The sequence below is a fragment of the Periplaneta americana genome, chromosome 17 (assembly GCF_040183065.1).
Source record: "Periplaneta americana isolate PAMFEO1 chromosome 17, P.americana_PAMFEO1_priV1, whole genome shotgun sequence".
NCBI lineage: Eukaryota > Metazoa > Arthropoda > Insecta > Blattodea > Blattidae > Periplaneta > Periplaneta americana.
The window spans coordinates 12784410-12799746 of record NC_091133.1 but is presented as its reverse complement, the minus strand read 5'-3'; the positions used below and the strand labels follow the sequence as shown (position 1 = coordinate 12799746).

At 36.2% G+C, this 15337-nt stretch overlaps 1 protein-coding gene across 5 annotated transcripts in view; it reads left to right on the top strand.

Annotated features, from left to right (window-relative positions):
* LOC138692825 (uncharacterized) overlaps positions 1-15337 on the top strand; it is a 43771-nt gene that overhangs the window by 11862 nt on the left and 16572 nt on the right. For 4 of the 5 annotated variants that reach the window (XM_069816076.1, XM_069816074.1, XM_069816073.1 and 1 more), the window contains exons 2-3: positions 214-306; positions 5006-5151. The gene's annotated coding sequence lies outside the window, so the exon portion shown is untranslated. The remainder of the gene's footprint in view (positions 1-213; positions 307-5005; positions 5152-15337) is intronic. The other variant, XM_069816072.1, reaches the window with a different exon arrangement.

Here is a 15337-nt window from a genome sequence, read left to right as displayed (position 1 = left end):
CAAGTACTATCAATTTATTGTCTTATGTACAGCTTCTACTCATTAGGTAAAGTAATAACTGCCTCCCATTGGACTCAGTATACTCTCCTACACTAGATCCATTTTTTCATTCTCTATGGAATTCACATTCATCTCTCAACGTGTAACAATGCTGTCTTTAACAATGTAAATGACATATTGGGTCGCCATTATGATTTTTTATTTCATTTAAAGCACGCAGAGATAACGTTTTATGGAGAGTACATGTATTGAAGAGCTCGGTTCGATTCCCATGGGACAACCAGGATGAACCTCTTCCAAATAAAGGTAAGCTTCCTAAGTTATATTACGATTCCTACTTGAAAACTGCAATAATAAGTAGGGACTAAAAACATTTACATTTTGTAGCGGCAATGGCGATTCTAGGAATAAATGTCTATATTATTGGGGGTGATAATAAATTAAGCCTCTATTGGACAGGCACATTTAGAAACACTACCAAACGCATGGCGCAGTTTAAAAATCACTGAGAACAATGAGGTTTTATAGTTTTAATACATGATATTTTTTTTGACCAACCTGCCTTATCAATAAATACAAGCAAAATAAATCGCACAATGCAGCGCTTCTGAAAGTTTGGAATTCTGTGAATCGTAAATTGTATATAAATAGTATTTTAAATTTGGAGAATACTGCAAAATATATACAAAGTCACGAAAATACGAATCAATAAAAACATGAAAACTCACCAATTAATATAATATAGGCTAATCGTAATATTACAAAAGAAATATTAATAATTACATTTCATTATTATTAATATCATTAATACTATTAAAGGTCTAAAAAGGAATGTAATATCAGTTTCATATCTGGATTCTCTGAATATCCATGAAAACAAATTACCGAAATAGGCTAAATGCAGAAGCAATAAGGCTACAGCTTTCCTTCCTAAGGGTGAAACCACAGTATTTCTGTTCAGAAGAGACCAGACAAAATGAGTGAAAGACAATTGTGTAATACATCATTTTAAAGCTTCAAAATCTCTATTACTTAGATCCATGAATAATTTTGCAAAAATGTACAGAATTTTGAAAGGGAGCTTGAAAATGTTTCCAGTGGTGTAATTTTGTGTTATGTATGGGACAAAGTTTAAAAGGGCTTAAATTTTAAATAATTTATTTGAAATATTTCTACCTGTGTTTTTAAAGACATACATCTAAACTGACATTTTATTTTGTGCCTTGGCATACTATTGCTCAAAACCCATCATTTAACATACAGTATACATTTACAGAGTTTATATAGACCCTACATATTTATCACTGGAGTTTAGCATTTGCAACAAGCTTTTTTCCATTCCCTGTGCCACGCATTTCTGATGAACGTCTCTTTTTAAATGTTTAGAAATATCATATTCACCACTGATTTCATCTCTAAAAACCTTACACTTGCCAAAATATTCGTTCTTTCCAATGTTAAAAAAACAAAAATTTTAAATGTAATTTAATTAAATGTAATAGTTACTAAGATCATACAAGTGATGTTAATTTTCTAAAGGAGAGACTTTCTGCATCCCGCCTCGAATCGAAGTGGGACTCAGGATTTTTATATGAAAATCGGGACATCTGGCAACTCTGTTGAAGTCTCTTAGTCGTACTAGAATGTGAGTCAACTAAATTTAAATTGAAGTCCCCCATGATTGTAACGTTCTCATATTGCGGCGTTACGTTTAGTAAGGGGATTTCGCTGCCTATCGTAGCTCCCCAAGTGCATCACGATGCTGGACACCCATACACTGGCAGTAATTTCATGAGAAAAGTTCTTCCCCCATGAGGACTCGAACCAGCACGCATTCCGTAACTCGAGTCCTAGGCAGAAAATAAGAAAGATTGGAGAAAGCTGAGTTTGCAGTAAAATACCTGCCCTTCGGCAGGACACTAAATGAATTAATGAATTATTACAGTGGGTTGGAGTATAAAAGCAGCCTTGTTTAAGTTACGCGCCAGTACTAAGCTCAAGTTAGGTTACTTGGTGATGGCTGCATCATATGCAGGATTATTTTCCAATTTAATTTTGAATTGTGATAAAGTCCGGCAGTCTCTGACGTCATTAGGTAACGAATTCCAGATGTGAGGTATTTCTTACAGTAGGCTATAGAACAAGCTTGTGGCCTAATGATGTGGTATTCATAAAGTTACAATATTACATAGAAATAAACTAAGAAATCATACGCGCAGAGTGGAAATTACTCGTACTATTAAAATATTTTTTCTAGGCTATCTTGTCTTGAATTATCAGTATGGACTTTAAAACTGATATCATAAGGTTAGTTGAGCCATTTGAGATGTAGGTATACAAGATAGTATTAGAATGCTATAAACGATGGAAGCTAGAAATGTGTTGTGAATTCCATAGTTAAAATTTGTTACGCAGTGTTATCGAAGTGGTCTCAACGATGACAGAAATTAAAATGATATGATATGTTTATTCCACCAGCTTACATCGGTCGTGATGGCCCTTCACATTTCTGTATATGGTGCCATCATAACATTCTGCTTACGCTTTTTTAAATATCCGGCTATTACATATAAATGACCCAGATCACTTTTTTATTACATCACTCACCTCTGTTTCCCTCCCTTGTTTTTCTATTTACCCTTCCCATTCCTAGTTATCTATCTTATTCTAACTAATCTCATTTAACAATACAATCACTTCTCTCAACCTCTTATTACTTGTTCCCAACATTGTTTACATTAGTTGAACTCTTTCATAGTTGTTAACTTATTTATTCACTTGAATCACTAACGTTCACTGACCACTTATTCCCATTAACCTACTCTGTATATTTTCAAACGAAGTTTCATTACATTTCCATTCCTACTTTTTTTATTATATTTGTGTCACTACTGACGGCCTTATCTGTACCAGGTTAAATAAATAAATACTAAATACTAAAAAAATACTAAATAAATATTTATTATCAATCTCCGATTATTACTTGTATCTTATCCTTTTTCACTATCATCCCATTGCCTTACTGTCTCTTCTGTCACCATCACCATTTTCACTTTATCACTTTCCTAAGTTTTGTCACTAATGCATACCATTTTTTCACTTCATCACTTTCCTATGTTTTGTTACTCATGCACCAATCTCTTAAGTTATAACTTTTCTGTCCCTTATTTTCTTCCCACTGACATAACTCTATTCGGTGTCCCTAATATTACTTCATCCCTTCCAGTTCTTGCAGAAGTTTGACTTCTTATCTTAGTATCTTCTTCATCTGTCGATTCCTTTTGTAATTGCTGACCCATATTTGTTCTTCCAGCTGGATTCACTGCACTCTTTTTGCTGTTCTCAGCTCCTGTATGCCGTCCTTCTGTTCTCCCCTGTCTGCCTGATGGCGTCATCATAATTTTAGTGCAAGCCTCTTGTTTCTTCTTTAATCGCTTGTTGATATCCTCGTCTGCTGCTGTTGCTGCACTGTGCAAACTCTGGTCGCTGGCCTCTCTTCCTGGCTCATTTGACTGACTGATTCATTCCATCGCTTGCTATTATTTCCTATGTGATGACCTCTCCACCTTCTAATTTTTCAAATAGTTCTCCCTTCGTATGTTTCATTATAATGTTCCTTATCTCCTCTTTCATTGTCCCTATCTCTGTATGGTTCAAATTTTCCAAACAGAATTCCACATCAGACATCTCCCCATTTATATAAATTTGACTCCGTATAATCTAGCGAAATGACCATTTTTCCTTGCAGCCTTCATAAAAGAAATCAATATTCTTCTCCTGCATCTTACTTCATATTCAAAATCATGTTCCAGTCTAATATTTGAGTTTATTAAGTCCTTTACTTTGTTCAAAATTTTTTCTTTTGCCATTACACTTGAGAATTTAACTAGAGTAGGATTATTTCCATTTTTCCCGATTCTGTATGCTTCTTTTATTTGTCCATCACTCACATCAATCCTGAACCAATCCCAGCACACTTTCATCACAATCTCGTATGTTTCCAATGCCTGTTCCTCCTCCTTTTCCTCGATTCCAAAAAATATTAAGTTCTTTCTTCTCTGATTTTCTTCTAGATATTCACCTTACTTTTCATTAGGTCGTTTTCCTTCTGTAGAGTTTCCAACTTCTTATAGATCTCTTCAATGTTTGCTTCCAGGTTTATTACTGCTTGGCTATTATCTTCACTGCTACGCGATGTCGGTGTCAATGCCTCTACACAATATTTCTTCACTGCCGAACTCCCTCCGCTGTTCGCTGTGGACTGAGAAATTGAAATGTGTTGAATTCCATAACTACTTGCATCCCACTTGGTCTAATCACTTGCTTGGGTCACGTAATCCCGTAGCTCATCATGAATTCATTTTGCCTTAATATCATCTCCATTCCACCAATTCAGTCGACGCTAAGTGATCTCGTTAAATAACAGACTTACAAGCTGCCGGAAAGGAAAAAGAAAGGGTATACATTTTATCTTTCCACGTTTGTATGTGGAAAGTTCCACTGTGTGTACTGCATTTTCGGCATTGCCTGCAATAGCGTGAAAAGAAAAAAATACGTGCACATAATTGTAATCAATCAGCCGGAATGTAATCAAACTCACATCCCAGCACACGAGTCCCTTTTCCTACTCCATTTACGCCGGTTATCACCAGCTGTGTTAAATTACATTCCAAATTTTAGGCGGCGTTTACAAGTCTTTCAGAACTTTCGAAAGAATTCCAGGAATCTTCAAGTAATTCACTGATTCGATTATCGAAGTTTCTTGCAGTATTGTAGGTTTACAGAGACATCTTTTTGTGAAAGAGAACATTTTCAGAGAAAATGAACTCTCAATCTTTCATAGAATCCACTCATTCAGGAATAAGACTAATTTAATTGCGTCAATCTGTATCATGGGATATCTCACTTTATTTTTGTTCTAAAGTGAGACAAAGAGCCCTTAAAACTTCACCGTCGTCGATTAAAGTTTTACCATTTATTGTTCCACATTTCTGAAATTTTCTAGGAACAAGAGGAGCCATGTGGTGGGAAGGCATCAACGCCGACAATGACCTGCAGCCCATGGGGTGAGACCCTTTAACTAACCCAGTCGAACATCAGGATTCCAGACAATGGAATTAATGATGGTGGACTAAACGTTTCGCCAACAAGGTAAGACCTTGCGGCTTTCATCTTCTTTATTAGGTCTAATAATTGAATTAGCATGAACTATTACTCCAGAAATATTCCTGGTCCGCATTGCAGTAGCAGGAAACTGAGGGTTTAAGATTATTTACCTCTAGAAATGTAAGGCTTTGGCTTTGAGAAATATTAATGTTAAATTATTGCATGTTCATACCATCTTGAACGGGCAATTCTTCTTAATTCTTGAAATTAGTTAGTTGAGATTTCTTGATAGTTTCTGCGTTCAAATTGTGTGAAAATATGTTGATTATTAATGATGTTAAAACAGTATGTTCTTCCTTATAGGGGTTTGTGTCTTTCGGAGTTTAGGCAACACCAAGACTCAAGGGGCTTTAGTAGCACAATCAAAATTATCCCATGCATACCTGTGTGCCTTCCACTCTATACAAATATAAAACTTGAAGTTAAAACTTTTTTTTTCAGAATTCTATCAGTCCTATAGTTATTACTTTAATAAATTATATTCAGTTTACTTTAATAAATTATATTCAGTTCACGAGTTTTCTTTGTATTTGTTTCACAACTTCTCTTATCACTGCATAAATAAATAACATTGAAGTGTTAGTTTGCTTAACCCCTTCAGGCCTGATGTTCCTACATTATACTGTACATTGTTTCTTTTTTTCTTTTTTGGAACTTTTTCGATACTTTTAAATAGGCCTATTTTGAAAAATTCAGTGTCATAGAAATGGAGAATATTATTTTTTAAACATTTCTATACCTGAATTAAAAATAAAATTTAAAATTTTGGGGCCCCAGGGGTCAAAATTGTTCCTAAATTTTGATTTTCTGTGAAGACTTGATTCGGGAATTTTGGATCCCCAGAATAATTATGTGACCAGTTTTTTTTTTTTTTTTTTCCAATTTTTTAAAACATAAATTTAGGTCTGAAGGGATTAATCTTGATAGAAGTTTAACTTTATCTTGTCCCTGTTTCACATCTAGTTATTGCGCAAACTAAAAATTAATTAATAGTATTTGTGAACTTAAAAATTATGTCGTTCTAATAATCTTATTATTAATGTAGACAGAACTTCACGTTTATTTCTTAGCATGTAGCCTATGTATCTAATGTCTACTCACTTCACTTTAAGTGATTCGGATTCCGCATATTGTGGATAGATGGCAGGACTGTGACCTATTTTCTAGACTTGTGTCTAGCGCCTAACCCATCAAAAGCTTCCACTTGAGTAAGTAGTTATAATTTCACTCACCAGGTGGCAGTGGTGTTAATACAAAAAACCAAGGTCGGTGAACTGTCGGTCGCTATCACTCTCACAGGTCCCTTCATAACAGCATTTAAAGAGACAGTCAAGAGGGTTGTAAATCTGTGACGTCACCATGGCAACATTGTCAACCCTCAGCTTGCACTTACTAACGATAACCAAGTCATTTAAAGACCTATATTTATATATTTGTTTGGGTTACATACACACTGGAGGAGTAAAGGCTTAGAGGTAGAACTCTCACTTCAATATCCCATCTTTTTTTTTGTAATTCAATGATTGTTTCTTTGTAGAATATTTCAGTCCAATTTTAAAGAACGTTATTAACGAATACACATTGCACAATAGGTAGCCTATATTTAATTTATTTTACACGACAATTTCTGTTTCTGAGCCTCAAAATATTAATTATATTACTGGTGAACGACAGAATTTAAATGATGCGTGCAAAATGTATTAAATTTCTCTTAATAACAGTGGAGTAGAGTGTGTACTAAAACTAATTGATAATTAATTTTATACAGGATTGTAAAATGAAATTTTGTAAATGAAATTTTAGTGAAATGGTTGAGGATGGATTGCAATTGCAGCGGAGAGTAAAAGTATCCCAATTTTAACACTGATTGTACAAATACAACAATTTATTTTAAGAATGTTTCACAAAATTTGAACTGACTCAAATAGTCTTGTGAAGGATGCGACGAGCAGCCATTGCTTCTGCTTCATGCGGTTTCTTCTTTTGACGTCCTGTTTCTAAAAAATGTTCGTGCTCTACTAAATAACTTTAGTAATTCCAGGTCTTCATTTGGAAACTTTGTCCTCAAAAATCTAAATAAGCGGCCTATTACATTCCTTTTACTCTTGACTGATTTTTTATGAAATTTTCTAAATATTATTTCACATTCTTCAATTGTTGCCATCCACTGAGGAGAGGAATGAACCAGTCCAATACGTGTAACGACCTCTATTCATCCTGGAGATTGTTGACTGGAATTAGCATTCGAAACAGCACTTCTGTTGTTACATTTTCTAGCAATATAACCAGCAACATATCTGAGCAATTCTACTTCTTCCCTTTTCATTAGCTCTGTTGTGTCAATTATATCATCAGTATCCACTTCTAATGAGTTTATTTCCTCAAGGATTTCGTTCACGCTTTCATGAGAAATGTCCACAAGATCCTGAAAAACTTGCTTTGTTATTATTACTCCACCTGAATCTTCTACTGGGGCACTTGTAGGGTGGGGCAGGCGACATCCTAATATTAATAGGCGCAAAAGATTTTTCACTTCCACAGTTAGATGATTATTATAAAAATGTCCCATCCCACGAATTTGGGAAAATAGGTTCTCCAGAGCGTCCTGATTGAGTTTCCTGGTCATTATAGAATCAATTCCTTTTCTTTTGAATTGCTATACAACCGTTTCAAGCTCTTAATAGAGGTAAGGAAGCCATTCTGAAAAGGTAGAAGACTATTTTGCCTCTGTTTCCTACATTCCTTCTACTTGTTCCTTGTGGGATCTTTCGGAATTCCTGAATTCATTACATCTGTGAAGTCATTTGTGAGTTGAAAAAAATTCATGAACTTACTCACTTTCGGGTACCAAATATTTAATCAGCACAGCAGTGTGATGCGAAAAAAGTTCCATGGCTGGTGCAACTCTTTGCCCATCATTCTCCTGCACGGTAAAGTGACCCCCAATGTAATTTCGGGAATAGCTGCAACTCCTAAGAATCGGATTTAATAATGCGTTCAATTACATTTTTTGCTATAATTGTGTCTTTCAATTGAAACCCACTATCAATAAAATGGTTCCTTAATAACTTAATTAGGTGGGGCAAATATTTTCTTCCGAAGCAGGATTTGAAAAGCAGGTCTGATTTACATTTATTTCTAACTCATTCCACAGTCTTCTGTTGCCTCCACCCAGATCAGAAACCATTGCAACTACTCTGAAACCTGCTACTTCAATTTCTGTTATAATTTCGAACAGTAGCTCTCTGTCCATTGTTTTATCGAAATCATAATAGATGGGCTGCTTCCACTCACCTGTCAATCCTCGGATCATTACGATTTGAGCACTTCTGTGAGGGCCCAATATCGAATCATCCTCGTGGTCGTAACAAATGACACCATTGACACTCAAGTCATCAAATAGTAACACTCATAACTTATCCATTTCGCTCAAAGACAGTCCCTGCTCTTTTAAAATTTTCAGTACCAGTGTAAGAATACCAGGAGAAAAGGGCAATTTTTTTTTGTCCAACGCTGCAGGGTAGCAGTGCTTGGTAGAGGAATTCCCACCTGTGATCTCAAATGATTGTACAGTTTATCACTGATTGCTCTCTGAGCTAATGCAGGGATTATGTCTTGTTCTTCCCTTCTTTGCTTTCTTTCCCCGCTATAAGCATTTTTATTTGCCCTGGAGTGAATACTTTAGCTAATCTAAAAAAAACAGTCGAAAACAATCTGAAAGAAGAAAAAATAAATTTGACTTTGAACTAGCTCAGTTTTATTACTATTATCAAAGGAGGAAAATTGTTCGTCATGTAATATCTTCTTCTAATTCAATTGAATGTAAACTCAATACCTCAACTGTTTCCGATTATGTTAATAACCAGTTTGGATCTACAAATGATATTCTAATGGAAAGATATAACCTATATGTTGATCTTGATAACTTAGACCAAGAAAGTATACTAATAACAGATACCGACGTCATCAAAGCTTGTAGGAGTATACGCCGGGAGAGGATGGAGTAAGGATGAAAGTTATAAGAGAGCTTAAAATATATAAAGCAATTTCTTACCTCGCGACATACATGTTTCGTTGGAATTATGTCCCACTCCCTCTCAAGCATGGTCGAACAATTTTAATTTTTAAGAATGGTGACCCAGCCGAAGTTAAAAACTGGCGTCCAGTCACAATTTTCTCCTTAATCTGCCGAATTGTTGAAAGAATAAATGACACCAAATTTAGAATGTTTCTCTGCCTTAATTCCAACCGACGAGGATTTATGGCCACTCCAGGAGCTTACATTAATTCACCGATTTTGAATGGTTGTTGAACTGATTCCAAATTGAAACATAAAGATTGTACAGTAGTATTCTTGGATATAACACGAGCTTTTGATAATATTTCTCATGCTCACATAGAACAGACTCTTCATACTTTCCCTGTTCCTTCTAAATTGAAAAATCTCATCATTGCTTTGCTTAAGGGCAATACAACTAGTGTTTCCATCAACAGAACATCTAAAACAGGACAGATCTCAATGCAAAAATTAGTTGCACAATGTGCTCCTCTTTCTCCTATTCTCTTCAATATGGCACTAGATTTTCTTTTAAAAGAATTGAGTGAAAAGCAAGTTGTAGAAGAATATGGTTACACTATCATTCCTAACCTTGAAAACATATCAGTGCTAGCTTTTGCTGATGATTTAGTTCTTATAAGTCAAAATGATAGTGCTGCAAAACATCTGACAATGTTAGTCAAGAACTCACTTGCAAAAATTGGACTGCCGATTAATACTGATAAAAGTAAAGTAATTTCTCTTCACCAGGTCAACTCTCTTCTCATTAAGTATGAAATTAATATTAGTGGTGCAATTTTTTGAATAGTTATTAAGATGAAACAATTGTTTCATCTTAATCCTTGCCTTTAAGTTAATAGATGGGTCTATAATATCCTGTCTGACTTCTATTGAAAACATCAAATATTTGGGAATCACTTTTCATGATCAAATTAAATTTAATCCTACAGAAATTATTAATAAATTGACAAATAGTCTCAACCACCTGGTGTCATCACCTTTGCTCATTCCTGATCAAAAACTGAACATTTTGAACCAATATATTTGGCCTCAGCTTATCTATCCATTTCAATGTGCACCGTTAAAGGATCTTAAATTAAAATTTCTTAATGATATTGATAAACTTATCCGTAGTTCTGTCAAGGAAATTGTTGGCTTACCGACAGATGTACCAGATGCAATGCTATATGCACCTCGAAATTTGAGAGGACTTGGAATTTTTAAAGCACAGTGGGAAGCTTTTCTTCAACATCTTAATGTTTGCAGATTATTAGTTAAAGAAGACAACCCTTATATTAATCAAACTAGGAGCCTTCAAACGAAATTACTGACAGCCTTTGCCACTTACCAATTAATGTCAACGATATTGGAACCATTAATCCATGTAACATCCGTAAACAACTTCGTGTCACTTCTTATAACCAGTGGAGTGGATTACCTGGGAAAGGTAAAGGAATTACATTCTACTCTCACTGGAAAAAAGGTAACACCTGGATTAGCAATAAGAAAGGTCTATCTTGTGGCCAATGGACCGAGGCCATTAAAATGAGCACCAATGTCATCGCAGTTAGATCTCTTCCCGGTAGAAGCCTTAGCAATACCCATTGCAGGAGATGCAATGAGCATCAAACGTTACCCCACGTGCTAGGTTTCTGCCCTCAGGGCGAATTACTGCCAATTGACAGACATAACACAGTCTGCTCAATAATTGCTATCAGATTAAGAGAACATGGTGAATACGAAGTATATGAGGAAGTTCAATGTCTTTCTACGGAAGGATCTACACGGCGTGCTGACATCATAATAATTGACCGAGATAAAAACTGGTCTCATTCTTGACCCCACTGTAAGGTTCGAAATTAATGAAGATCAACCAAAGCAGGTACATGAAGAGTAACGCGCTATTTACCTTTCATGCTGTGATGATCTCAGTCACAAATATAATATTCAAGATTGGAATGTCATTGGACTTATGTTTGGTGGGCGAGGAACAATTCCCAAATTTACATTGGAGATCCTCAGAAAATTAAAGGTTCCTGAAAAGACTCTTCAGACAATTGCATCAACCATTTTAAAATCTTTATTGAACATCATCAATTACCATCTCTATTCATCTTTATAATAATATTATAATATATAATTTTATGTATAATTATTATTATTATTATTATTATTATTACTATTATTATTATTATGACTATTATTATTATTATAATGAAACTTCGAAATCCTCCCATTCCACACATGAGACTGTTATCTGATTTGCGTTGTATTTTTTTTTCCAACATTTAGGCCCGTCATTGCTCCGAACACACTGTAGCCTTAAGCTTATTGTGCTACCTATGTTTTATAATATAATACCGATTCATCAGCCCTGTTAACTTGATTAAGGTATACAGTTCAGATATAGAACTCGGTTCAAAATCTTTTGGTTCTAGAGAATCTTTCCCAAAGATAAGGTATGGTATCTTCTGCGAGCCAATGCATCGCAGAAGCAAGTAATGTTCTGGGCTGTTTCAGCCTCCTTCCCGCAGAATCTACAGTGTAGGTTACCTTGAAGTAGGCCCATTAAATTAAGATGCTTTTTCACAGGTGTATGACCTGTGAGAAAAGCTGTGACTGTTCTCAGCTGAAATCTGTTACATTGTAGTAATATTTCAGCTCTTTTGTTGCTTGGTCTAATAATAAATTGTTTCCCATGATTGATACCTGGTGTCTTAATCCAGGTTTTATAGTGTTGAACCTTGGACCATTTTTTAATTGCTTCTCTGACAGAACAACTAGGTATTCTGTTATATATTTTGAAGCCACTCCTTGTCTTGCATGGTCGTCAGCTTTTTCGTTTCCCTGGTACCCAGATGAGTTTAACCTCATTCTGTTCTTCCAGGTTCGAAATTATATTGAGGCAGTTAAGAACCAGTCCTGAAGTAACAATATGGTATTTAAAGCCATAAGGGCAGCCTGGCTATCCTAGAATATAAGAATCTGCTTTCCTATATAAGCTCTTCTTATATTTTCAAGAATGCATTGCATAATGGCGTATATCTGTGTTTGAAAAACAGGGGCATATTTACCCAAGGGGAAGCTTAAGCTACCCATTGGTCTGATGCCATAGACTCCTGATCCAGTTCCTGAGTCTGTGTACCTCATCAGAGACTTCTCAGGAAATTTTGGAGTTTTGTTTTTCCAAAGTTCAGAGTCAATGGTGACTGAAATTCTTTGTATAATGTCGAACAGGATTAATATGGTCTGATTCCATGTACAGTATGTCATCTGCCATAAATCTCTTGAATTCCAGCAAACCCAACTCTACATCTGAGAATATCAGTTGCTTAGAATGTTGCAGTCTCGCTTCCTCCATTCCTACTGTGTCTAATGGAGTCAAGTTTAAGAGTGCTTCCATAGCTGCAGTGGGAGTCGTTTTTATAGTTCCCATTATAGCCATACAGGCTGTTCTCTGAATTCTGCATAGCTTGATTTTGGAGTTGTTTTGAAGAACTTTTTTTCCACCAAACGAGAGCTCATAGGTTATAGATGGTCTGATTATTCTAGTATAGATCCAGTGAATCATACTAGGCCTTAATCCCAATTTTTTTCCGTACGTGCGTCTAACAGTTTCAAAAACTGTATTTGCTCGTTGTGTTATTCTTTTTAAATGTTGATTCCAGTCTACCTTAGAGTCAAAAATCACCCCTAAGTACTTGACTTCCTCAACCATTTTGAGCTTTTCACCTTTAAGAAATAATGGTCCTAATCCCTTTAAATTTGTTTATCTGGTGAAAGGTACTAAGGCTGTTTTATGAGGACTGATCTTAAGACCTTCTCTCTCTTAGGGCCACTTGCATAAGTTTCCTAATGGTATTCGTGAATTTTCCCCGAACTATGATGGCTATATCATCAGCATAGTCCATAATATCAAATCCTAGATTACTGACTTTATCCAGTAATCCATTTCACAGGATGGGTGATAATACACTTCCCTGTGGACATCCACTCATGACCTTTGCAGGGTTGTATGTACCACTCTGCCTTTCAAGATGGACTCAATCCATCTGATACAGGTTTCATCTATACCATGTTTCTTTGCAGTTGTAGTAAAAGCTTTGAAGGAGGTAATGTCAAAGGCACCTTCAGTATCAATGAAGGCACCTAGTGCCACCTCCTTTGCTTTAATTGTCTTTTCCAATTTTCGTGAAACCTGAAAAAGTGCAGTGTCTATTGATCTGCCTTCCTGATGGGCATGTTGGTTCTTGTGCAAAGAAAAGGTATTCAAATCACCGTCCTTTACCAATTTCTCAAGAGTTTTGAGTATAAATGACATTAAACTGATATGTCTTAGGGACTTCGCCAGGATCAAAGATTTCCCTGGTTTTGGTATAAATACTACCCTTATACCTATGCCTCCAGTTTATTGGTATGTGTCCTAATACCAAACTAGCCCTTAAAATAAGTATCAGTTGTTTGGACATTGGTTCTAATCCTTGCTGGAGCATGATGGGCATAATTTCGTCATATCCTGCGGATTTGTATGGTTGGAATGAGAACACGGCCCATTTCAACTTGTCATAACTAATAACACTTTTGGCAGTGCCCAGTTTTCTCTTAAACCCCGGTAATTTGGAAATTCAAGTCCAAAACTGTCCCAGCCACCAAGAGGCTCTTGTATGATTTGTGAACCAGGGAAGTGGACAAGGAGGAGTTCCTCCAATGTTTCCTTCTCTGTTTTAGTAAATTCTCCGTTTTCTAATTGGAGATTGCCAATAGCACATGGAGAGTCTTTACTCTGGCACATTCTGGTGCCTGTTCTATCTCCTCACAGTGTCTTCTCCAGGAGGCTCTTTTAGCTTCTCTCAGGGCTTTATTATATTCAGTCCATTGTCCTGTTATCTTTGCTACATTAAATAGCCTTCTCGTCTCCTTCCTCTTATTAGCAAGGTCCAGGTTCCTTGTTTTAAGAGGACAGTTATTGTATGCAGAGATAATTGCATCTTGCAATTGCCCTGCAGCAATTTCTAAGTCAGAGAAATCATTACTCTTATCGTCCATCTTCTTTAGATACCTGGTTAGGTCTTCCTTGTAGGAGCCCCAGTCTGTCTTTTTTGGATCCCGATAAGATTCTTCCTGTTTAAAATTACATAATATTTCAAATTGGATGTATCTGTGGTCCAAATAACTTACATCCTCAGATACATACCAGTTTTTAATAAATGTACCAGATAATTGGTGGCCAGAGTTATATCGATAACTTCCTGCCTTCTAGAGGTAATAAAGGTAGGTTTGTTACCAATACTAGCTGTATCGAAGTTATTAGATACAATAAAATTGTACAGAGACTCACCTCTGTTGTTGGTGTTTGAACTCCCCGACGCAGTGTGATGGGAGTTTGCATCACAACCGATGACCAGATGTAAGCCCTCTTTCTGACAGCTTCTCCACATCTCTGGTGGACGAGGTAAGTCGATCCAAGAACTATCTCCCTCGGTCCCTCCTTACTTGATGATTTTATTTTTACTGCTGTAAGGTCCCTGGAACAAAGGTTTATTAATGGTAGTATTTTCGTATTATTTTTAATTATAATGCAGGTTCTTGGAGTCTTGGTGGTTCTATTGTATATCAATTCCTCACTAGCCTCCTTGAGACCTCTGATTATACCATTGTAGCACTGGGGTTCCTGGATGAGTGCTACATCGCAGGACTTATCTTTATACATAGGGCAGACAATGCTGCCCTATTGTGATGTAGATTTAATACCTGCAATACCCTCATCACCAGCCTCCCAGTCCAATTTTTTAAAGGTGATCCTCCCAAGGCCCCAAAAGGCCTTGAAATCTCTTTTTTCCAGTTCCTTGTACGAGTGGAAGTCAACTGATAAGCCAGCATTTGCTCCTTCTCTCCCACCTTCCGACTCATAAGGAGCCAGTCTTCAGTTTTGAACTCAGGATTTTGTATCCTGAGTCTGTTTTTAACTGTTGATAGTTCAACAGTTTCTGGTCACAGGTTGTCCATAGGATTCCCTGTACAAATCTGCAGCTTTGCAGTGGTGTTCCTTCTCCAGTAGTGGCTTCCACTGCCACAGTTAGTTTAGTCTGAACCAGGTCAGCTTGGTATCAGGAT